Below are 27,546 nucleotides of genomic sequence, written 5' to 3' on the forward strand. Positions count from 1 at the left end.
AGCCATTTATTTGCAAATGATGGACTGTAGAGTGGTGCTTCTTTTTGCTAGTCAGCTTTCTTAAATTATGATACTTAACAGAGTATTGGTTTTCTATGAAATACGTAATTTTGACTTATTTTTAATTTGACATCAGTCTTAACTTCCCATCCCCCTGCTGGGGGATTAGATTAACTGTTGTCTGCACTGGTGCCTGGTTATTACAAAGTCATTCTGATACAGAATTACCGCAGAGATGTACATGGCCTTGGGCAAATCATTTAGTTTCTCTGTACTCTGCTTTCCTCATTTATAAAATGGGGATTAAATAGCCTTTCTCTACCTACCTATCAGGAGTACTTTAGATACAATTAGATAATAGACTTGAAAATACATGGGAAGTTTGTAATAAAGCATGTTAATCTAGTCTAAGGAACCCAAGTAGAAGAATGTGTATATAGAAGCTTTTAAAAGACTTTTTTTGTGTGTGGCTAATTACAGTCATATATCAATTTGCTATCAAAAGAAAAAGATGTTGATTTGAGAGCATAAATAAACTTTTCTATTTCTTTAACAAAAATGCTTAATGCCTAGTCAATATGTTTTTTTCTAAGTTATATTCTGGTTTAAAGTGAGATTCTCAAAACTTAAATCTTCAGCGTAGAAAATAATCTATGTCAAAAGCCAGACTATAATTTATAGAGGGATTGACTTTTTTTTTGTTTTAATAGAGGGACAGACTTTTGGTGGAGAAGGTCATTAGGTAGCCATTCTCCACAGATAGGGAAAGAAAGAAGACAAAATGGCAAGATCTCCTGAGAAGCTTATAAAACAGAAAACTCAGGACAAACCTTAAAAGATCAATTCTCAGGAAGCATTGATTGGTAGAAAATAACATCAGATTTTTAAACAATGATGCCTTACTTCCATCTGGTTTTCATTTCTAATTTTTCCTTTTTCTAAGTGGTGAGACAGGAGAAGTTAAAGAAAAGAAGAGAAATTCAAAGGACAAATGTGATCTTTGCCAAAGAGATTGTAAACACTTAATTGTTTCTTTTTCTAGATCAAGACCAAAGGTTGAATTGAAGCCTATGGCAAAGACTTTTTAAGACCAAGTTCATTCAATACACCAAGGCATACTGGATTCATGATAGGGGCTTACTTAATAAAAATGAGGGCCAATTAAATCCACCATAGCCTAAAAGAAAATCAGAGTTAAGTTAAGCAATAAATGGCAGCAATTAAATACAATGAAATGAAAACACAATTATATGTAGGTATGTGTATATGGTATAAAACCCAATTCTGTAGAAGTATTGTGTTCTATATCATTTATTTTCAATTGTTTTCCTAAGCAGTTCAATAAACATGGAGATATAAAAATCATGCTTTGATATTTGATTAACTATACTTAGATCAGTTATTTAAATTTTTATATAAGGACATCTAGTTGGGTCAAATCTTTCTGTCAGCTTCCAGGCCTCAAATGCAATAATCATCCTAGTCATATAAATAGGAAAGTGGATGCAATGGACAACTTTACCAAGATAAAGGTAATCACTTTGATTTTTAAAGAGTGGGTACATACTCTTGTAATTCTAATAATAGAATTCTGAAGTCTTCTCTGAAGATTATCTTAGTATATTGTGTTTTACCTTTTGTTTTATAATCTTCTTGCCTGTCTCATTAGGCTGATCAACAATATCTGAAACTGATTTAAAATAGTTTCTTAGGGGCGTCTGGGTAGCTCAGTTGGTTAAGCGTCTTACTTCAGCTCAGGTCATAATCTCGTGGTTTGGGGGTTCGAGCCCCTCGTCCGGCTCTGTGCTGACAGCCAGCTCAGAGCCTGGAGCCTGTTTCAGATTCTGTGTCTCCCTGTCTCTCTGACCCTCTCTCTCTCAGGAAAAAACTCTCTCTCTCTCTCTAAAAAAAAAAAAAAAAAAAAAAAAAAAAAAAAAAAAAACATTAAAAAATAGTTTCTTAGAACCTGTTAAACTTCTGAAAAATGTTTTCACTATTGTTTTGTTGTTTTTATACATAATTTTTTTTTTTGCTCTAAATAGCCATAACAGACAAAGTAAGGTAACTATAACGTAAAACCAAGAATCTTGTAGGATTTATATATGTGTGCTTATCCGCCTTACACACTTGAAAACTAATTTCTAGAGACCAGAGGTCTAATTCGCATCTTTCTTCCATAAAAATAAACAATGTGCACTGAAGTCTTTATTTACAAAATAAATGAAACAAAAACCAAAAACCCTCAGATATCATGGACTGAATAAAATCTTCTTTAAAGACACAGTAAGAGGGACTTTAGGGGCTCGTCTTTAATCACATGACATAGGAACAGACCATCTTCCACATATGCCAATTATTGTCTGATTACTAAAAGAGCTAAATTTTAAAATTTAATACATACACAGAGATGTATATTGTGAACCCCTACAGAGTCTATAACTGAATTAAAACATATGGATGAACACCTTTAGCAACCACTCATTTAAAATATTGATTTGTGGTTACATTTATAAATTTTTATTGAGATGTTTTCTATTGAGATTCTCTAATTATGAATATTTGTGGTTGCGAGGAATTTTCAGTTTACGTTGCCATGAGATTTAGAAGACAGAAAGGAAGAGAAGAGATCGTGATGTTCGGCAAAGACTGCAAACAAGGAGCAAGGAAACTGATATCAATGCAAACTATTTATCTTTCTCTGAGTCTAAAATTATAGAATGTAGGAAAGTGTCAGGATGAATATTTTTAATCAAAGAAAACTAATATTCCTCATCTGACACGTTGTCAAAAATGCTTCAGATGCAACTTTCCTTAATTTTACTGTATTTTTTCCTTCTAATCCGTTATTTCTCCTTGCTAAAATATATTTAATTTCTAATAGGAGTCACTACACATATTCTGTCTTCTTTCTTCTTACCACCTCCAGAAATCTCTCCTCCTTGAACTTCCTGCTGACAACATCACTGATAATCACTAAGGATAAAAGTTTACCAATTTCTGTCTAACTTTTGAATACTTTATGAACATAGGTTTGTAACTGAGCCAGCTTATGACAAAAAAAAAAAAAAATCGGTAGCAGGTTTGTGAAGCAAATTAACTGGGGGCCAAATTTAGCCTTCTAAACTCATTTCATTTGCACCTCAGCTTGGACTTAAGCCATTAGCACAGCAGGAAAAAGCAATGGTTATGCACCAGGCCACCAGCACTTCAATGCATAAGATTTTGCAGAATGACAGAAATAATGAATGTAATTAAAACAGCATGTAGCCAAGAAAAAATAATTAGTATACAAGTTGGATGGCTCTGGGAGGCCCATGACATGACAAAAACATTTTTAAGGATTTTAATGATATCCTAAACTAGTTTAGTTTCCAAATAAGAGCTCATGTATCATAATATTTGATGAAAGAATCTTCCTAATAATTATTTTCAAGCTGTAGACTTAAGGTGTTCTAGGTTTAATAACTTCAGTTTTAATCTCAGATTTTTCCCACTTAGTCTTTAAATGACACCTATGAATTATTTAATTATTATATTCAAGAGGAAGGAGTAATATAAATGCCCTACAGTCATAAAATGATAAAAGTTAGTTGAGATTTTGGGAAGTTGTCACTAATGAAATTTGAAAGCATATTTTTCCATAATTATAAATCAAATTTAAACACCCACCCTAAATTATTTATTTTTAATCATACAGGCTATATTTTAAAAGCTTTTTAATCTTGAAAGAGACAGATAGAAATCTGAACTTCCTCAAGGGAGATTGTTTTGGAAAATCAAGTCAAGCACCACTAATAGCAGTGCTAATTCTTTAAAATCATGAAAGTGTAGTACATTCTGAGAAGCATAGTCCTTAAAGATAGAACAGACATATGTATTAGAGACAAATCATTTTTTAAAATAAAAAAAATACTGATTATTAAATTAAAGATACATTTTTTACAATGCAGGATACCTTTTATTCTCTAACTTAACTATTAATATACCATGTTTTATTATCTTCTTTTTTCAGGTATCTGTTTTCTGGAGGAAAACTTAGAATAACTTCTTGGGGATTTTGGGGCTTTATTGGGCACACTTCTTAGAATTCTAAGAAATTGCAATAGAAAATAAAGTGAAGTTGGTTGTGTCTATGGGAAAATGTGACCAAGTAGATAGACTTTGATCTGTTCTTTATGTATAAGTAAATTGCAGAGAGAATCCAAAGAAGGGGAGAGTTTGTCACATGTCTAGAGGTGGAATTAGAGAAGATAAGGGAAAGCTCAAGATTTGGGCCTTGGATCTTAGAGAATAATGGTGCTGACAGATGTATGTACAATACATTTATTGGGAAAATGATGAAACTAAGATTTTGAGTTTGAGGCAACCATGAGACATTCAGAATGAAATGTTTAGAAGATCTTTGAAGGTAGGACACTATACAAAGTGAAGGCCTCAGAGACAACAGTTGTTTGCAGAGCCATTTGCTCAAAGGTATTACTCAACAATACTAATGTGGTTGAGGCCATATTTCAAATGATCAACAATTCAAATTCTTTTTAGAAGAGGGAATCATGTACAAGGGCAAATTTTTCAAAGTATCACACATAAACAATTTGAAATATTATTGTTATAGTCATTACATTTTAAGTACTCTTCAATAAAACAGTAGCCTTGCTTTGCTTTGCTTGTAAGAAATAAGTAATTTTCTATTTACAAATAAAATATAATATTCCAGTTCAGAATAATTATTCACAATCATACCAGCTGTAATTATTAAATGTCTTAATATTAAGAGGGCATAGAACCTATGTTTTCTTGAAAAAAAAGATTTAGAGAAACAAGTAAGTATCAGAAAGTGAGCACAACATGGACCCACTTCATCCATTCTTCCCAAATTGTCCTTATAGACACAGAATGTAGACACTCACATGGTGATTTGAACTCTTTAGAGTGTAAATTGCATAACATGCTGCCTTTAAACAATGAGTGCTATAAAACATATTGCAGAGTCCCTACCTAGTAGAAGATTACAGACTAATGAGAAAGAGAGACATGCTTAACTGTGATCAAGTATTATGGGAATGCATTGCAGTCACATTGCATTAAAAATATAGTAGATTTGCAATTCTAACTAGCTCATGCATGGTTTTAACTCACAAGGTTTTGGTGGTATTCACAAGGCTCATCTTTTTACCTGGTAACATCATTTCTGGCATTTTATTCTGTGCTTGTATTTAGTTTATATGAGAGAGGCTCTCTTGAGGATGTATCTGGTAAGATAATTTTTTTGTGATAGTATTCTTTTATGTTATGTGATAAAATGACTGTGACTTTTATTAATTTTCCCTATAAATCACTGCCCAGGATTTCCTACTTTGAAAAATTTGGTTACTATTTATTACCTGATTTCTTATCATTTAATCTTGAATTTAGTCAATATCTATGTAAGAACTGAAATAGTTGAAGTATAATAATCAGTCTGCATAAGCACAGGTACCAAAGCACCTAAATAATGTGCTTTTACTATGTCTTATTGGAACTGGTCACTTATCTATTGTTAAGTAGAGGTTTTAACTGAAATAAATTATCAGTGACTAATGGTCTGTTTGGCAGAGCTCATGGCCAGCATTATTTTGGCCACATTTGATTAGGATGTGGACCATAGAAGGCCAAGGGACTCTTAATTGATGATTATTAACAGTCTATGCACTGTGTATAATAATGAAAACCCTGCCCCAGAAGATGTGTTGAAAAAAAAAAAAAGAGCTAAAGAGAATTAGAGTTATCAACTCCTCAAATATGGTTGAGATAAATGTGGTCTAAACAGCACCTGAAGATCTATCTATATACCCTATTTTAAACTCTACTTCTGAAATGCTCTGGGAAAAAGAAAACTGATTTAAAAAGAGAGCTGTAAGAATTTATTTAGGAAACCAGTTACATCACAAATGTAAAAACTGAGTCATACTAAAGTTCATTGATTCATCAACTGCATACTTGATTCAACTTGGAACATCCCTTTTAGAATATATGGCCTTGTTAACACATTACAATGATTTAACAAGTGAGAAGAAATGTCTAGCTAAATGGACAGTACAGTTATATATACTTCTGGATATAGATTTAAATATGATATTAAGATTAATATTTGGCTCTATAATTTGTCTTAATTCTGATAAAAATGTCCATTCTCTAAATGCTAATATGTCCCTAATTTTAAAGGAAAGGAAAAGGAAGGAATGAGTAGAATAGGGAAGAAAACGAAAGAAAAGAACAATACAATGGCCATCTTTCTTAAACTAGTTTTGCAACTTGGCATGAAACAGATAGTGGAAATCACAAATACTTTAATATGTTTTTCTTAGTAGTAGTGTTTTCCTGTTATACAAAACACCTAAAAACAACAGGGAATAGCAGATTAGATACAATTTTCTCAGTTTGGCTAAACACTAGTAAAAAGTCATTAACTAATTTCCAATCAGGTGTGAATAAGAAGGGGTTGGCATTTATGTGACTTCCAACATGAATAACGCTGCCTTAGGAATAGAATATACATTATTCATTGGCCAAGACCCAACAAAGTTCTTCAAATGAAAATAAATGGCTAGCTTTGTTTCAAGTAACATATCAAAAGTGCAGGTTGTTATATACCATGCTGCTCTACCTGTTTCTAATTATCCTGATGTGGATGATTTAGTAAACTAAAACAGTATTTCAGAAATGGTGAGCTTAAATTTAAAAAATTATTATAACAAATGTGCTTATAATTATCTTATTGATCCCATACATTTGTAGAAGATACCTGTAGAAAAAATAAAGTTACTAAGTAGGCCAACAGATGTTTCTCAAAGTAAAGACCAACTGACAGCCATGTTGACCTCTTTTTTGTGTGAATCTGATTGTAGCCTTCAATAAGCTAGTTTTAGTCACTGGTTCTTAATTTTCTGAACTTAGATAAATTTTAAATATTGGTACTATTTTTAATATTCCTATTTGTTTTATTACATATCATTTTTAATTTCTATGAATGCAATGATTTTTATATATTGAATAGTATATGCCATATAGACAAAATATAACCCACAGGAATCTACTACCTACATTAGTTTGCAAAATTACAACAATGTGAAGTCAACACCATCTTATTCTGAAAACTCTTAAGGTTGAAACCAGCCCAAATGAAAGATATATTGGAATATATTTGGGACTCTCAACTCCATTAAGTGAAATTAGGTACTAGCAAATCATCAAGATTTATCAAATACATCATACTAACACCTTCAGAATAGATAGATATTTGCTTACTCTATACATATATTTGCCATATATGCATTAAGAAATGAATGACTCAGATGTTAAAATGTAGTTTATTATCATTAATCTGGGTCTACTTGAATAAATTAGGTCTGAAACTCTATAATCTAGATCCACACAATTTTCTGGAAATTTTCCCCAATATTCCTCAGGTAGAAAGACTGCTGCTGCACTTTTTTCATAATAAAGTTGTGTAAAAACACTATTATAAGATTTAGGTTGACTAAAGTTTATATTTGAATTGTTTTGTTATAAAATTGATCTAGTAGGAGAAGTCATGATAGGCATTACTATTGGCTGTAAAATTCTTATTCTTAACAGCATTAATCTTTGCTATGCATTACTCATACCTATATGTTTGTCAGATTGGAAAAATGTTTCCATAGAATGAAAAGCTTAGAAATAAAAGTGCAATAAATATAATAGAAAGGAGTCTAGGTAAGATGACAGCTTGAGCTATCTTGCCAAATTTCCCCAGGTCCAATCCAGCTTTGGTATTAGAAACTGAGAAAGAATTATATTCACATGCTAATAGGTTGAGTACTTTTTCCTAGATATGTCACAGATGTGACCAGATTGAAGAAAACCAGTGAGGATTGGAAAATAGCTGCTCTTATTGAGAAGTAAACTAAGTAGAGGAGATCTTGGTTGAGTCACATAAAGGAAACATAAAGTATATCACGTGTCCTCATGATTAACATGCGAAAGTAAAATTATAACAATCTTCCAGGCAACCAAATATCCTGAAATGATCTTCACACACTGTTTTGGGATAAATACCAAGACAAAGAGAACTCTATGCAAATGTGAAATATCAGTAAACTGGAAAGAAGAAAAAGATATACTGTGGGAAATGTAAAAATATTTTGGTAGATAAAAGTAGAAATTATTCCTAAAGGTAAATATATGCTTATCATTATAATGGTCTGCTACTGGACACAATATATTTGTTAAAGTACCTACTTTGCACTTTCAGTAGAATATGACCAAAACATAGACTATCTTAAAAAAAAAAAAAAAAGAACTTAAAGACGTGATCAAGAGACAAAAGCCTAAGGCAAAAGGAGAATTTACTGACATGAAGAAAGATGGTAAGTAAACTGGTATTAAAGCTGAAAATAACATAATATAAATTAAAAACTGCACATGGAGGAAGCATTGAATGTAATCTCCACTGTAGATTATACAGATCAATAATGGAGAAGATACACTTGATACTGTTTCTTAGAACGTAAGTGAACATCCATGACAATAGTAAAACCAACAACAGAAAATATAGGTATGAAAGAGATCATTGTGAAGATGAGATTCAATGGCTTTTAGAGGATAGAAACAGTAGGAAAGAAATTCGGCCAATATATAAAAGGAAAATACATAAAATCAAGAAATTGATGACAAATCACAAAATAAAAACATCAGACTTTTTTTTAATAAAAAGAGATTAACATCTAGATGTCTTTTGGTGAATTAAGAATATTTTTTAAAAATGAAATCTATTCTATAAGCATTTAGGAAGAGAAAATAGAATGTTTATAAAGAATCAATTTCACAAACATGAACTATTGGGACTTTATTAAGATGCAAATTTCTGTACAGCGAAGAAAACAATCAACAAGGGTAAAAGGGAACTGCCAGAATGGAAGAAGATATTTTCAAACAACATATCTGATAAAGAGTTAGTATCCAAAATCTATAAAGAACTCATCAAACTTAACACCCACAAAAGGTGTTAAGGGAGGTGGGAGATGGGTTAGATGGGTGATGGATACTAAGGAGAGCACTTGTGATGAGCACTGGGTGTTGTATGTCAGTGATGAATCACTGAATGCTATTCCTGTAACCAACATTGCACTGTATGTTAACTAACTAAAATTTAAAAATATGAGAAAAATAAAATTGAATTAAACAAAACTAACACAAAAAGGAACGATTTCAGACTTGATAAAGGGATTCTTCCAGAAAATAGATAAAAACATAGAAAATGATAAAACATGCGCAGAAAAAAAGAGGAACCGAGTTGATAAGAAAGCAAGTAATAGTTTAGCTGTGATACCAATAAATACATATTTTCTAAAGTAATTAGAAAAAAAACATCAGTAAAGTCCCTTTTCTATATATATGTTTAAATGTTTATTTACTTCTGTTGAGAGAGAGAGATAGCACGCTCTCAGATACACATGAGCCGGGACGGGCAGAGAGAGAACCCCAAGCGGACTCCTCGCTGTCAGTGCAGAGCTGGATGGTGGGGCTCGATCTCCTGAACCATGAGATCATGACCTGAGCCTAAACCAGGAACCAGATGCTTAACCAACTGAGCTGCCAGGCACCCATCTATTTCCATATTTTAAAGTATGCTACAGTAGGCTGAGAAATGAATCAAGATAAAAATGAAAAAAAAAGAAGCAACATAAAAGGGCTAACTGAACACTAAACCAGGTTAAAAAAATAGGTTCATGATATTGTAATATGGCTACATAATTCAATGGATTTAATATATTTTAATAGGAAAAAATAATAGCAAAATTAACATAATTATATTATCAGAATCTAATCTCATGTCAATAGAATATTAAATTTATGAAAAGACAAGTTATGCTAAGTTTTGTATCTTTCATGTGGGGAGTCAATAAAAATTGACTAGAAAATTAAAAAGAATATTTTTGAAAAGTTTACATTAAAAGTAGCAATTAGTAGAATAATGCATTTGTTCCAATTTCTGGCGGACAAAAGAGCAAATAAGACCTACATACAGAGAAAAATATTACAGGAATAAAAAAGAAAGCATGATAAAAATCACCGTCTATTGTGATGATAAAAGAAATCAGTAGTGCACACACTTAAAAACACATACTGCTACTCTTTCATGCTCTATGCCTTTGCTCCCTCCTCCTACCCTACTGTACACATAGTCTTATTGTTTAATGGGTTTTGCTGCCTTAAATGGATGTATTTTAAAGATGAGGTGATTAAAAACATGTGAAAGATTGTTTACTATGGATACCTGGAAAATCAGCATCTGTCCTATAAATAAAGCAGCTGATTTTAGGGGACCCTAGATAAAGCCCATGTAGTGGGTGAAACAAGAAATGTGTCTGCGTGGATTTTTGCTTGTTTGGTTGGTTTGGTTTTTCAACAAGGAAAGGGTTTGAGAAGCAGTCAAAGAGGAGATGGGAGAGCAAACCTCAAATCTGCCTCTCTGAAGGGGAAAGAACAAGGTTTTTCATACTTATAGGGGTTGAGATTATAAACATATTGATGAAAAGGCCGGGCGTGGGGGGGTGGGGGGACCAATGACTACTCAAAAGGAAAGTATGTGCACTGAATAAACACATGTGTAACATACATCCATGTTCTCTTTGGGGTGGAGATAACTACGGAAACAGGCAAAACGCAGCCTCTGACATCCTGAAGTTCTCTTCAGACAAAGAGAGGAGCTCTGGGAATGCTTTGAGAGCTGGTATAAATTGGATAAGTCTTGGGTTTGTTACCAAAAATAAAAAATAAAAAAAGCTTTTCCTTTCCCTTCCCTTCCCTTCCCTTCCCTTCCCTTCCCTTCCCTTCCCTTCCCTTCCCTTCCCTTCCCTCTTTTTTAAAGCCTGTATTTCAAGAGGAGAGTCGTGAGAATAGTGAACAAAGTCTGGATGGATTTTTAGCAATCTAATTCTATTTTATAGTTATTTCTTTTTCTCCTGAAATGTGATGGGATGGTCAATCAATCTCAGCTTTTGTGGAACAGATTTTGATCATTTTTATGCCTATATTATTAAAAAGCTACCATGATAACTGCTTAATTCTTTGAAGAAAGATAGATTTTCATTTCATTGACTTTTAAGGAATCAAAATATCAAGTATTAGAAAGGAAGGAGGAAAGAAAAGTAGGACAGCCATCTGAAAATTATATTAAATAAATACTTGTGAATGAATGAAGAAAATTATATCACTAATCTATGACTGGATAGTCCTGTAAAATATCAAGTAAAAAAAAGTCAAATGCAGAAAATATTGGATTTATAGACATAAAATTTTATAATAAGTATAATGGTTTGTAGCTTAAGGTAGAGTGTTTGATGAAGAATATTGGTTGCAACACTTGATCTTTTATAGATCTGTAATTCCTGTAATATTGGAAAATATCTTGGAATTATTTATCTGAAATTTCTCATCTTGCTTTTTGTCATATATAAAATGTCTTATGTCTTACTCATTGAAGTATACGATTGTGACTTTCACATATCCATTGTCTTCCATTCTCAAAACTGATTTTTTTTCTGTTCCCTCAGCCACGCCATTACTGAAATTTTCGTTTTCCAGACTACTTTACTCTAAAATCAGTGCTTCCTTTGAGTAAGCCAGTCTCCATTCTTCACAGATAAAGATCCCACACTTGCCTGGCATTTAAAGTAACCTATGGCCTGACCTCACATTATCTTGCCAACTTCAATCCCTAATTCTCACATTAACAGGATCTTTTTCTGCAGTCTAACTCTAGGGTGTATGTATCAAGTACACCTTTTAAAATACATTCTTATTTGCTTATAGCATTGATCTACTGACCTGGATGTCCTTTCCATTTTACCAGCCTCCTTGGGCACACATCTCTCTCTCTCTCTTCCTCCCTCTCTTCCTCTCTTTCTGTCTCTGACTCTCTCCCTCCCTCCCTCTCTCTCCCTCCTCCTCTTCCTCTCTCTCCATCTCTGTCTCTCTCTCTCTTACACACACACGTTTAATAACCTCCCAGAATATCCAAAAGAAGAAGCTTTTTTTTTTCCACTCATAGGAAACCTTACCAGACATTTTATGTACACACTGATGTATTTCTTCTCTGAGAATTTATTCCTTCTACAATGCACTTAACAAGGAATCATGTATTATTTTATTATCTTTCTTGAACACTTGCCTTTAATCATTATTTAACTATATCTATGCTCAATTTTACTGTCTGTTTCATTTTCCCAAGTAGAGTGTAAGCTCTTTGAGCAGAGAGAAAATTGAATTATACTTTTTCTATCCTCTATATTCTTTACAAAAAAATAAAAAAAGAAAGAAAGAGAGAAATGTATTGAAACGCATTTGTTAATTGATTAATTTTATCCAGACTTCAGACTTCAGAAAACAACTGTAAATATCCCCTTAGAATTCTAAATGTAATGTATCAGGCATTACATTTAGAAGAAACTTGAATTATTCACCTTAAACTTACTAAAGTATGAACTGCTCTGCAGAAAAGCCAAAGGTGTAAGCGCAGCCGTGGATAATGTCGCTGTAGGTTAACGATGAAATAGATCTTTTCCACATTTTCAGGGAAAGCGCTTGTGAAAAGATGTATTGCTCCAAGTTGGAAATCTATATTCTGCGACAGCTGCTGACTAGTAATGAGATCTAATGAGCTGTCTCTTTATTGGAAAAAATAACATTTGCAATAACAGCCCCTTTGCAAATTGTAAAAGAGTATGAGAGTTCAGATATAACCCCAAGTTGATAGGGGTATATTCATGTCAATGTCATTTCAATTCAAATCTAAGTTTCTGTTCTCATTTAAAGTAAGGTACTGTACACTCAATGTGAAAATCAACTCCTTTTTTTCACCTAATAGCCTGTGGCTAAAAATTTAGTTTCTTTCATGTAATATTAAAATAACACTGATGCCAATATTATCATAGTAAACTTGAGGCAATTAAGTTTAAACAACGATAAGCTTTTCAGACTTCATTTCCAGGTTTTAAAAGAGAGTTTTTGCCCTTTCTTATTGTGTTCACCTAATATTCAGAGTTCATTATTTGAAATTACTATACTGATAAATGAGTGGCGTCCCCCCTTCCATCACTCCACAACCCCCAACATACATAAAAACAACAACTGTGATCAGTACTACATTAAAATTTTTGAAAACTGATGGTAGTTCACATTATCTTGGAATGCCTCAAGGCTCAAGGTAAAGTAGCAGTGGCAGCAGAGATATAATTGATTTGGAGAATATAAAAAAAATCTAATATTTTGCATAATGAAAATAGAAGTGTTATAAAAAAGTTATCAACAAAATGCAGTTTCTTTTTTTAAATAAGTCACTTTACCCTTGACTCACATTTAAATCATAGAAGTCTGAATGCACAAAATGTATAATACTGAACAAAAATTTTTATGACTTCCAAGGCTCCACTGTGTAATGTATTATATATATGTGGTATTGGTATTATGTATTGGCAATTCTCTCCTGCTATAGGAGAAAGGGTTGCATTATTCTTAAAGTTACATATTTCCATTGTTCTCCAATTCTTACGACCTCAGCTTTTCTCTGGGATCTTTCTCTATGCTTTACCCCGTCAGTCTTCTGTATTTTCAACTTGACCATATCCATTGGCTCTCAAATCACCCTCTTGGAGATATTTAAATGTTTCCTATGCTTAACAAACAAAACAAAACAACAATAAAACCACCAACACCACCAACAAAAAGCTCTCCTTCTTTTATCTTTCCAAATTGCAAATGAACTATTACAAAAATTAAATAAAAGTTCTATATTTTCTGTTTCCACATATATCTCTTCCACTGACCTTTGAGTCTGCTCCTCAACATACTGCATTTCCATCCTCCAAGAAATCAATCTGTCAATTCATTTTAAATACATAACATTTGGAATTCCTCAGCAAGGCTCAGCATTATTGATTACTCTTTAACTTGGCTTCCATATTAGCACATTCTTTTGATTGTCTTTCTCTAATTTTTGATCTTCAATCATATTTTCATAGTCTTTTTGTCCAATCCCTTAAATAAATGTTGTTGCTTTTTAGGATTCTATCCTGGACATTGTTTTCACTTTATTCTTCAAATTCTTCCCAGAATGATCACTTGAATTCTCACCACTTATGATCCAGCTCCCACTGATGACCCTCATCTCTCTGCCCAGATCAGATGCCTCTCTAGAGCATCAGAAACATCCAGCACCCCCAGGACATACTGGCAGCTCCACACTCAATATATTCAACTCTGTTTGTAGGCTTCCTCCCCTACAGTTTGTTCAGGTTTCTCTATGTTAATAAATGTCTTCACAATCCAATTTGTTTAAGTCAGAAGACCTTGACTATTCCTTCACCTCAATACTCTTTCTCATTAAATAAGATCACTAAACTCTGTCAATTTAATTTCCTGGATATCTCTCATATTTGTCAGCTTTCTTGTCCCATACCACTACCTTAACTGATCTGACCAACAAATCCCACTACTTATTCAAGTTCGTGGATAGGCATAATAATGGTCACCCTCTGGTCCAGTGACCAGATAGGGCCAAAGTGGTCTATCTAAACATGTTAGACAGATCATGTTATTTACCCTCTTAGAGTTTTTCTATTATGTTCTTGTGTGTTTTAGACTAAAGTCCAGATTTTTAACTTGGCTTCATACTACTTTAGGCTTCTCTCTAGCTCACTCATTTAGTTCCTGAAAGATCACATGTTATTTTTGCAAAGGTTCACATGAATCCTTTTTACTTAAGCATGAGTTGCCTCTCCATATGCACCTAGAAAAAATTAAGAAAAAGTAATTACAATAAATTTATTATGCACCAGGCTATGGATCATACATGGGTAACCTTATTTAGTCATGATAACTATGAGAGGAGATATTATTTTGCCCATCCTACATGTGATGAAACTGAGGCTTGCAGTGAATAAATTACTTGCCTAAATAAAACTGACTAGTGTTTAAGCAGGAATTTGAACCTAGTTCTTTCTTGACTGCAAATTCAGGATAATGTCACTTTCTTTAGGATGCCATTATTAGACTGGCATTGCCTTATGTTTTTCCAGAGCAGCCAATACTTCCATTAACATAGCACTTATCACTTTGTACTGTAGTTATCTTTTAAATTATTTGTGTCCTATGCCTGAGCCCCTATGGTTTCCAATGTCTGTTTTGTTCACCTTTGTGCTTCCATAGCACAGTGCTTTGAAAAGCATAATCAGTCAACACCCAAGCTCTGAGATATCCAGGAGGAAGCACCAAGTCAGCTAACCCTTCATGCATCCCCCAAAATCTCCTATTGATTTTTTAAGGTAAGGGGGCAAATTTGAAATGAGTAATTAGCCACTTTTGTCTTCAGGCACCATGTTGGGTATTTAGTGTCCCAATTTCTTCTAAAAACAACATTCCTCTCTCATTTGTGGAATTGCCTCTCCTCCACTGTATGTGATTCTTGTGTAGCTGCCAGTCACAATACTCAACCTTCCTGACCACAGGGGCAAGGGGTTGATGAAAATCTAGCCAATCACAGTACTTATTATTCTACCACCCATTTTCACTCTTTGTGTACATATAACCTATGCTACTCTAATCAAAATCTAATAGCTAGATAATGAAATGGAAAAGCTCTTTGCATCATTCAGAGCTCTAATAGAAACACTATAATTTCCTTAAGGGGAAAATGAATCTTTTAAAGAATCTCTAGTAGGGCCAGAGAGTTGAGTTTGGAGAACATACAGCCAAGAACAATACCCAAACCATGCCACGAAACCACTCCAGCAGGGGCTGCACAGAAGCCACCTTGTCATTTCACTAGCACAGATTTTGAAAAGAATTGGCACTCAGTAAATCCCCACTAAAGATCCATTACACTAATGCATGTCACAATCTACCATACTGTTCCAGATAGCTAGAACCAATGGCCTTGATATAACCAGCAACAGATTCTGTCTAGGACCTGTTTCTCCACATCACTATTCTGAAGCAATTATTTTTTGTAGGAATACACATTCTTGATAGAACCTAGCTTCAAGACAGTTTGGAAAAATTGAGTCTTCAGCTTTTTTCTCAGATAAATAAGTCAATATGGGAAGTTCACCCTAAAAAAAGCAAAAAAGAATAGTTCTGTGTAGCAAATAAACATAATAGGCACTAAACTCTTTCTTATACAGTATTACTAAACTTTAGGATGATATAAGCATGCATATATCTGTAGCCATGTTCTTTTTCTTCCCAAAGAGGAAACCATATATCATAGGAGATCTGAGCCAGTAGACAGAAAGAAAGAGAACGCAAAGAGGTTAAAGACATCTTTTAGCTCTGGAATTCTTAGGCCACCATATCCACGGGTTTCATACACATGCACGCGTGCACACACACACACACACGCATGCACACACACACACACACACACACACACACACCACACTTCTTATATTAGTTTGAATTGTATATCTATCTCTTGCAAACAGAAATGTCCCAACTAAAATAATATTTATGACGGTTAATTTTTTGTGTGAAGCTGTCTGGGCTCTAGTGCCCAAAAAATATGTGGTCAAACATTACTTGGATGTTCTTGTAAGGCTGTTTTTGGATGAGATTAACATTTAAATACTTGTATTTTGAGTAAAGCAGATTGACTTCCATAACATGAAAGAGGTTCATCCAATCAGCTGAAGATCCTGACAGAACAAAGAATGATCCCCCCTAGCAAGAAGAAACTCTGCAAACAGATCATCTTTAAACTTAGACGGCAACTGTTCTCTTGGTCTTTGATTTGCTGGTCTACTCCATCAGATATTTTGGACTCACCGGGCCTCCATAATTAGATGAGCCAATTTCTTAAAATATATATCTCTCTATATTGTGATGGTTAATTTAATGTGTCAACTTGACTGGTCCATGGGTTGCTTAGATATTTGGTAAAAGATTATTCTGGGTGGGCCTGTGAGGGTATTCCTAAATGAGATTGATTAACAGTTAATTTTGTAGACTGAGTAAAACAGATTACCCTTCATAACATGTGTGTGTGTGTGTAGTGGGGGTATGGATGCTCATCGAATCAGTTGAAGACCTAAAATTGAGCAAAAAGTCTTTCTTCACAGAAAGAGAGAACTCTTCCTGCCTGATGGCTTTCAAACCAAGACATTGACTTTTTCCTACCTTTGGACTTGAATTGAAACATTGGCCCTTCCTGGGTCTCAAGACTTCTGATCTTTGAACTGGAACTAAACCATTGGCATATATATATGTGTGTGTATATAAACATATATATGCTATTTTATATGTATATATGTATACATGATATTATATGTATGCATATGTGTATATGTATATGTGTGTGTATTCACACTACACACACACAGACACACAGACACACACACATCCTATTTGTTTCTGTGGATAGCCTCAAGTAATATAATATCAATGAAAATGTTAATGGCAGAAATGAAAATGTTTGAAGCAAATATTACTCCATATTCCATAGCAAAGTAATGACTTTTGCAAGAAAAACATGGAAACCTTACTCTTCTCCTGGTTCCCTACAATGCCGCAGCAATTTCAGAGGTTAGGTGGTTAAGTATACTCAAAGTAAAGGCCTTGTTTTAGGGAAGGGGAATTCTGTGGATCGGCTTTGGTTTCAGTTCATTTTGCTGTAACAAAAATACATATTGGGTGACTTAACAACAACCACTTATTTTTCACAGTTCTGTAGGCTGGGCAATTCAAGATCAAGGCACTGGCAGATTTGGTATTTAGTGAAAGCCCACTATCTGGTTCATAGACAGTTGGCTTTTAGTTGTGTCTTCACATGGTAGGAGAGATCTTTGGGGTCTTTTGTATAAGAGCATAGATTTCATTCATGAGAGCTCCACCCTCATGACATGATAACCTCCCAAAGGCCCCACCTCCTAATATAATTACATTGGCAATTAGGTTTCATCATATGAATTTGGGGGGCAGACATAAATACTCAGTCCACAGCAAACTTCTATTCTTATGTTTCTAACTGGCACACTGCTACCCATGACAGGGTTTATATTTCAAACCAAAAAAACAAAAATGCCATCAAGTATATCTACTTTAGGCTCCTAATCAGGTATCTTGATTATTGATCATGAGCTCTCAAACTGTAGGGTCTAGCTGAATGGTGTATATGCAACTACTGCAAACTGTTTGGAAAATAAATGGAGACCTCAGGATTTCTAAATTTTTCTACATCAGAATTGTTCCACTTTTCCAACTGTATAAAAGTTCCTTGCACTTGGAGCTGTGACCGTATTATGTGCCATATGAAGTGAAGCTGATGGAAAGTTTGGAGTAAAGTGCATGTGAATAAAAGTAATTCTTGGAAAATGTACTCTACCATTAGCTACCCTAAACAACATTTAGTAAGACAAGTGCTAAAGGTTATGTTAAATGTGGGCTCTTATTTTTTCTTGATGCAGTTATTATTTATTTATTTATTTATTTATTTATTTTTATTCAACAAATATTTGGGGGAAGCTACTTAGTGCCTATAGCTTTTTTGGTAACAGTCATTTTAATCCCAGGGATTCTGAACTAATCACCTTTAACTAGAGTATCCAGAAAGTAATCCATGAAATATAAATTATTTCTCTAGTCCCAGAATTCAACCTCATTCTATTAAAAGGATTTGATGAGACCTTTAAAAATATATTGAAAATATTCTGAAGCTAAATATCTAATGATCAGCTTTAATTTGGTAGATTCCTATAGGTATAAAATTATAGTTTATAGAGTGTAAATAGGGTCAATGGACAAACTTCAATAAATACACAAGCATATTTATTTTATCTTCAGCTTTGTGGTGTATACATATGGGGAGCATTGGCAGCTTATCAGATTACCAATATGCCCGTGAGCTTAAATGTTAAAATCCAAATAAAACAAAGCACATTGCACAGAAAACACAATGAAATCTGATTGATTTTCTTCCTTATCACTGCCTAATCAATAAATGATTTAAGGGAATTTTGATTGTTCCTGATACAATAATATAATATAAATTTTGTTAATAAAAATTATTAAGACCTCGTTATGAGAGATACTTTTTGAAATAGGTACATTATTTTTCCCAATTTACAGAAGGAAAACTAAGAATTGGAAAACTTAACTAACTCCTCAGCTATACAGTTTGTTAGTGACAGAACCATGACTCAAACTCATTCTGTCTAATATAGCCTGGGCTCACTATTAGCCAGTGTTTTATTGCCTACTCACTTGATTCTGAAAGCGAATCACGCTATTTTTGAAAACAAAAGCGTCAAGATCCACTTTAGAGGAAACAATGTTTTCAAAGGCAACATTGTCCCCACCACTACTCCCAACTAAGGGACAAGCGAAAAGACAAAATACTTGAAATTAAGATGGATTTGTTGGTGGGTTTTCTAATTTTCAAACTAAGAAACTCAAGAGGTCTAGAGTAATGAAATGGGCACATGAAGAAGACTTAAGTAGTTTTTCCTCTTAAGAATGGCGCAACAGATGTTTCCTAATGCAAGGTGGTGAAAGTTGCAAACCATTAACTACCACATGGGAGCCCAAAGACCAGGAATGTTGTTGGGCAGTCATGACTATTTGTCTCAATAAAAAAAAAAAAAAAATTACAGAGAACTGCTTTCTCTCTCTTTCTCTCTCTCTCTCTGTCCCTCTCTCTCTCCTTGACCAAAAAACAGAAATTACCAGTTGCCCTTTACAAACTCACTAGCTTGCAGACATATCTAGGTGGGAGACTGGGAATGATAAGGAGCTAACACATACTTTGGTGGTAAAGAGAAAGTTTCTCTATGTTCCCTCTGGCAGGAAAGAAGACCTTGGTTATCAGTAAAAGGTAATAAAAGTATAATCAGCTTTTAATGGAGGGATAGGCTCAACAACAGCGGCATCAGCAAGATTAGCAATATTTATCAAAGAAAAGCAGCTCAAGATCACAAGCGCTGAGTACATCCAGTGTGGTTGGCACTACTGCTTGGTTCTGAGTGCTATCTGGAGTTGGACGGATAAGATGGAAGAAAGCACTTCTTTCTTTCTCAAGATCACACTTGAGAATCCTTTCCTTCCTTTTCCTTCCAAACCATGTTCATGGGAGAAAGTTGATTTAAAAAAATCATGAGAATGGAGAGATTTTCAGGATTGGGACAATTATTAGTTTTCAAGTTAGCTTAATTCCCAGCATAGCAAATGACCAAAGGGGGAAAAAAACTATTTAGGAAATTCAGTAGGCCCCCCAATTAGGATACGGTATTGACTATAATTTATGGTGCCTTATTTAATGAAAGATTTGGGCATTTTGCATGTGACATTCAAACTGCTAGAATGGAGACACATTAATTTGTTCATTTACCATGTACTTGGGCTACGGTTCAGTCATGGGTAAATCATGAATCCTGCCCTCAGTAAGTTCATGGAAAGGTGACAGAGTTCAGTACATAAATTAACGATTCAAAAATAATGTGATTATGTGCTAGAACATTTGAAAAAGCATCATTAAAGCCAGATCCAAAGAACTTATTTTGCTTGAGGTGTTGTGTTTTAGCGGAGCTGAAAGAAAAGTTTGTCAGAGAGGTAACATAATCAAGGCCTATCTGTTAAGTGTTTTCTCTTTTCTGACCTTATGATTTAGAGTAAAAAGTTTCAGAAATATTTACTAGTAGAACTTTCTTTAACTTATTACATTATCTACTTCTATTACTCATGTGATCTTTCAACTGGTGATAGTGGTAGAGAAGGAAAGAGAAATAGATTAGATCTTTGGATGCTTGATTTTGACTGAGTATGTTTTTATTAATTCGCTTAATTCCTAGTATATGCAATCATGTTATTTTAGGGAATGAGAATACATCAGTGAATGAAAAAAAAAACCTGCTTCCCTTCATGGAAGCTCATTCTAGTATAAGAGAAAAAAGAAGATAAATAAATATATGTATATAACTGATGTGTAACTAATATAATTATAAATATATAATTAATATAAATGGTATGATAAAATATGATGATTACTACTTCTTTGGGGAAAAGTAATATAAATGTATTATTTTATATAATATTTTATATTAGGTGGTATTTGAGCAGATACCTGAGGGAAATGAAGGACTGAGTATGATGAATGCTGGAGAAGAACATTTTAGAGAAAGGGAACAGCACGTGCTAAGGCTGTGAGTGGGAAAAGTTCTCCTTCATTCCAAGAACAGCAGGTGGTTAGTGTGGCTGGGACCCACTGACTGGGTAAACTGTAGGAAGTGAGGTCAAGGATATGAGGGGTAAGGTCTTGCTAGGCCTTAAAATTCCCCGTAGGGATTTTGACTGTTACTCTGAGTAGGATGTTAGTAGTGTTACACTTTAATAATTAAAAACTGCTAAGTCTCCTGTAAGTTCCTCAGCCCAACAAGCAACTATAACTCTTTAATCATCTCCACAAAAAAGCTTTTCTTTTAGATTGATTGGTTACAAATCCTGCAACAGGAAGCAATCTCCAGAGTAAGCCATTCTCACTGAAATCAGTAAGAAACACTTTTAATTTTACTACCTGGAGCTATTATACTGAATATTTAAAGGGCAGATTAAAACTCAAGGAATCAGTAATTAGTAATTAATTGGGTTATAGAAACATCAACACCAAGGTCATCAGTTCAAATCAAAGTTGTGGAAACATAATTGTTAACATCTGAAAGCACTTCACTGGAAATTATGGAATGGAGGTCTGTCTCAATCTTTTTTTTCTTGTCAAGAAGCATTCATATGCACAAGGCAAGAATGACCCTGCTTTTGATATTCAATGGTATGCCTGCAGGAAGCCTTTTTTTAGATGCTAAGGTTAAATGAATCTGGAAACTGGTCTATTGGGTCAGGGTAAAACACTTTAGCACAGCACATAATCAAACATTTTGTAAAATGGCATTAGAATGTGTGCTCCCTAGTTGATTCTAACCCTCATTATGCAAACGCACTGAAAAATGTAATGCAGAACATGATGATTTGATTATGTAACAAAACTAGTTGAATGTTTTCATTAGCTGCATAATATTTTTGCACAATAAAGATAATTGAGTGTTGAAAATGTACTAATTCATTTAATCCCATGAGGCAAAAAATAATATAGAGGGAAATAATGATATTGTTAGGGGCTCTGATTAGTAGAGAACAAAGCACAAATTCTTCTTGCTAATAGGCATAGTTTCATTTTGAAGAACAATGTGGAAAAAAATTCAGACATTTTACTTGTTGAATTATTTAAAGTTAATAAAGTGGTTAGATTTTGCCTTCTTTGAGAGTCCAGACAGTTTTACCAATTGGGTGGGATGGCAAAAAATATTCTTTGCCCTCATGGAGACGTTATACATAAGTATATGTATGTATGGGATATGCTAGGTTTCAGACCTGTGTGGAGAAGAAAGCAAGAGTATATTGTGTTATCTCTCCTGATCAGTCAATCAAATGAGGGTCCCATATGTGGGGCAACACAATTGGGTGGAAGCCAGCAACAGGCTGGTAAAAGGAGTGGTAACAGGGGTGGTAAAACAATTCACCAGAGGCAGAACAAAGGAAATAGAAGTTTACTGAACACACCCCAAGAAAGGGGAAGGCAGAGCAAAGCAGAAGCTATCTGCAGGGAGGGGGTTGTGAGGGGCCAGAATTATAGGACAGAGTGAGGGAGTAGGGGGACATATGGAATTTTCCCTTTTTTGGTCATCATAGGAATTGGACCTGGTTGTAACTGGTCAGGTAGGGTCTATGGCTATTTTAAGTTGGGTCACTTAGTGAGACTATTTGCATTCAGTTGGTTGGTGGCTGTGGACCCTTTGCCTTGATCGTTCCATTGCCCAAGCCTGTTGCTTAAAAGCAGCCTCTACATTTCCCCCCTGACAGATCAACAATAACAAATCTTTGGCATTTGGGCAGAGATCTCATCTTCAGTAGCTTCTTCCTGCTGAATGGGGTGTGTGTGTGTGTGTGTGGAGATGTTCCTACACATGGGTCAACCCTGGTCAGGTGGGAATTTCTATGTAGGGCTACGAAAGGCAGATGAGTCCCAGGTTAGAACTGCATGTATGAATTTCCCTGAATAGAAAGGATCCTCTGTAGGCACCAAGTTGTGGCAGCAAAGGAATCTCTGCACCAAGTGGAGAGACTTTGGAAGAAACAAAATAAGATTGTTATTATTATTATTATTATATTATTATGAGAAAGAGAAGCCCAAATAAGAGTCCTTTGATAGTTGGCCAAAATCCTCCTCCAGTCTAGGAGTTTTACCAATTATTAACAATTATTTAAAGAAAGAGAGGAATCTTTCAAAGAGCCAATTTGAGAGTTCACATCTTCTGATAATCCTGCCACATATTTGTGGTAATCCGGAGTACATATGTAACACTGTTTCAGTAAAGCATAGGTTCCTCCTTGAGCTGCATTCAGGGTATCCAGGGACATTCAGTTTTTGAGGGCCGCCTTTTGAACTTGTACATGACTGCATGTTAACCCTAGTCACGGGTGGCTGTTGTATGCTTGGCTAAAACCTCTATTTGCAATTTTCTATCAATAGAGGCAGCCCCTGGGACAAATATGGCTAAGGGATAAAACCATCAAGAAGCCCTCTTTGATGTCTGACCTTAACAATATCCTAATTACAAGGAATCACTGGCAGGTGGGAGAAGACTTGTCTGGGGATATGAGCTCCCCAAGTACATCATCCAATCCAATCATAAGGACAGTTGGGCCATCCATTATCTCTGCAAGTTCACAGTTAGTCCCATGGACTGGGGTACACTCTGGCTTTTAAGGAGTTACTTTGTCATCCAAGCCACACAGAATTGGTCAAGGTGATGGTTGAGTTATACAATTATTGGGGAATGCATCCTGTTTTATAGCTGTACAAATAATCATATCCCCACGGGGTCCTGTTATTATCCCCACAGAATAACAAGCACAAAGATTGTCTATATATGGGCTGTTAAGGCAATTTTCTCTGAAGTTCACCTCACATTGTCTAGCTTAGACAAACAACAAACATTCAGACAATCGAAACTAGAATTTCACATCCACAAAGGTGTGTGATTGAACACAACTCTTCTCTCTGAAGTTACTCTCATTTTTAATCAGAAATAGCCAAATCAAGACTAACTTATTTGAAAAAACAAGTCCAATTTTAACACACTTGACCTAATTATTTGCATAAGCTCAGCAAGAATAGTGAATAATCATAGACCTTTTAAAAATCTGCTTTGCTGGAACTTCTTATAAAGTATCTCCAAAGTGAACTTTTAGTAGACTCTTAAGACCAGAAGCCAGGTCAAAAACTTGCCATCAGATATATCTGCAAAACCTGTAGGTTTGGGCAACTACCCCTTTCTGAGGTCTCCAAAAAGTCCTGAGGCTCCTGCACTTTTACTCACCTAGTAAGGCTTCTGGGAACTCTGTAAGCAAGGTATTGGGTCAACATTTCCAAGAGGCTTTATTGGCTCCACAAGTCAACCTTAGTTCCTCAAAGCTGTCTGGTCATATCTGAGTACCATGCATCTCTCAAATATGACATTTCATTCAAAGTGTTGATAAAATAACCAATGTTTTCCAGTGGTGTCCTGTTATAAGGAGAACACGTTCTTACTGAACTCAGGCAAATAATTACAATTGCCATGAAAGACAGAATTCTCATTGAGAGGTTCTGAATTTCAGAGGGTTCAAGTAAGAAGAAAAGTGAAAAGCTTCAGTTTGTTCACAAAGGAATATTTTATCATATTTCTGTATGCCATGGATATCTTAGGAGAAAGTTTCCTTAATCTGGAAGAGCAAACATTAGAGAATCAGCTATGTTTCAAACAAGAGTCACAAAAACTATAATAACCCTCAGTTCATTCAGTTCAATTTACTAATTCTTATTCTATTTGAATGCAGTTTTTTCCATTAGTTCTGGAAATTCCTACCCGGTTCAGTTTTATGATCTTAAAGATACCAAGCACTTGTATTTGTAAAACAAATACACAAACAAAAAACATCCTTTTCATGAATCTCCTTGAAGACAAACTCATTTTGCAAGATCATCAGAACAATAAGTAAGTAACTATAAATGACAAAACCTTTCAGAAACATACATGGTTAAAGATCTGATAGAGAATTCATTATAATTGACAAGGAAATACAGTTATTTCTATGACACATCAAATCTCAGGGAAGTTTGTTAAAAACCTTAGAAAGTTTTAAAGCACATGCCTAAGTAGGATTACAGATCATTGAAGACCTGATAAAGACAAAACATAGAAACTTTGGTTTTCTGGGCAAAGAAAAGAGAAAAAATCTTTGTTTACGTTTTCTTATTAACAGCAAACCAACAATCCAAGAAAATTTTGTCTTTTTAACAGAGAGAAAGCAGAATTTCAGTTTTATACTGGTGTTCTTTTAAAATCCATTCATTTCAACCTTAATCCATCCTGATCACTTATACAATTAATTCCTTTCCAAAGATTTCCTTCTTCAAAAACCTTTTACAACTTTCTTTTGCATTCAGATTTTGTCTCATTTTACAAACAGCCAGTCTCATTTTAGCGCAAAATTACTTTCTTTTTCCTCAACAAAATGCATCCTCATTCCTTATATATTTCTCACATATCTCCTGCTTTCCTACATACAGAGTTGTTTTCCTTATTTCTTTATGTCCATCAGTCTTAATTATATTTGGGAGAATTTTAAGTCTAAGGAGCCATAGTTTCCAGCGAAAATTAAGTAGTAACCAATTATGATTGTCTGTTACACCAGAGTTCTTTAGATGGCAAATTCATGAATACACTTCATAATTTTTAGGAACATGTATTTTTCATTGTATGAATCTCTCAGTAAGGCGCAAAGCATGTTTTCCAACAGGCCCAAGTATCTTTAGTATCTCTGCAATAAGAAGTCGAAAAGAAGATAAAACTTATCTTTAGTAATCAGTGCTTCAGTATTTTATCCTATTTGGAAAAGACTGAAATATCCAATGAATTCAATCCATTATCAGTTATCTTAGCAATACTTCTGTTTCAGGTTTAAGAGCTATCCATAGGGTCAGTTGGGCATGAAATTGAGCAAGACACATTCTACAGTTTTTGAGGAGGTTGGGGTTTGGGGACAATTTCATGAAGGCTTGCACACATGAGACCTCCAAATATTTGGAGGAATTCTAGAAAAAGAAGTCAAGCTGGAAAATAGTATTATAAGAGAGAGTCCCATGGAGGGGCCATACCTCTTGATCTGGGAGTTTGTACTGAGGACAAGAAACATTATGTAAAAAATGTTTTTTCCTCAAGTCTTAGGGTCAAATTTGTTTCAGTTTATGAGACTACAGCCTAAAGGGTGAGTCTGAAGAAATAGAGGATTTGTCCCATAATGGGAAAAACTGGCTGCAGTTCCCAAAGGGGCATTCCACCAAGGGAAATGGAGCCTGGACTCCTGGTTCGATTTGAGTCTGGGTGTCCTGCTGAACTGAAAAAGGACTAGACCTCAAACAGGGCAACGGACTCTTCTGAGGCCTCCCACCAAGGAGAGGGTTGGAGCAAATAGCATGGCACTTCCTGTTGGGGCGTCCCCTGCAGCAGGGAGAACCAGACACCAGGATCAGAAAAAGGAGGGGGAGCACTTGGACCACTTGGACGTGTTGGAACATATTTTGCCCATAGATTCAGTTGGTGGCTGGACCCATGGAAACAAAGGAAAAAGGGAAGGGGGCCAAAAGAAGCAACGTAGCTGAGAGTCAGGAAAGGGCCCCAACCAAATCTGGAACGTGTACAGAATTGCCCTGGATGAGCCCTAGATGGCTGCAGATGGAATGGGAGAGGGGAGCAAAGGGGTCCTTTGCCCTCACAGGCATGGACCTTTAGACCCAAGCCAGGGCTGACCTGGCCAAAGACCTCCAGTTGTCTGAGGACTGCTAGGCTTAGGCTTGCTGAAGGACCAAAAAGAGAAAGAAGGATCCTTCTGAAGGGCAAAAGGGGAAATCCCTCACCCTTTCAGACAAGGGAAGTCTGGCCAGTTGCCCATGGGGTTTTGGATCCTCATGGAAGATTAATCTTGGCCACAAGTTGTCAATTCCTCAATGAGTACTAGAATTGTGCACTCAGGGAAAATCCCAAGAAACTCATGGAGAATCCAAGGAGAGCACCAGGTGGTCAAGTTTCCATTGTTCAAGACTGTTGCCTAATTATGATTTCTACATGCATTGCTTAAAGGGTTGCATGCAAAGAACTTAGTTCAATAAACTACAACAAAATATTTATCAATTTTTAAAGTTTATTTACTTATTTTGAAAGAGAGAGAGTATGCACTGGCACACACAAGTACGGGAGGGGCAGAGAAAGAGGGGGAGTGAGAGAATCCCAAGCAACCTCCATGCTGTCAGTAAGGAGCCAGATGGTTGGAGCTAGATCTCCGAACCTTGAGATCATGACCTGAGCTGAAATTGCTTACTGACTGAGAACCCAAGGCAACCCTACAACAGGATCTTTAGATACATATTTTCCTGATCTGAATATT

The sequence above is a fragment of the Hyaena hyaena genome, unplaced genomic scaffold (assembly GCF_003009895.1).
Source record: "Hyaena hyaena isolate Hyena2069 unplaced genomic scaffold, ASM300989v1 scaffold_66, whole genome shotgun sequence".
NCBI classification, from domain to species: domain Eukaryota; kingdom Metazoa; phylum Chordata; class Mammalia; order Carnivora; family Hyaenidae; genus Hyaena; species Hyaena hyaena.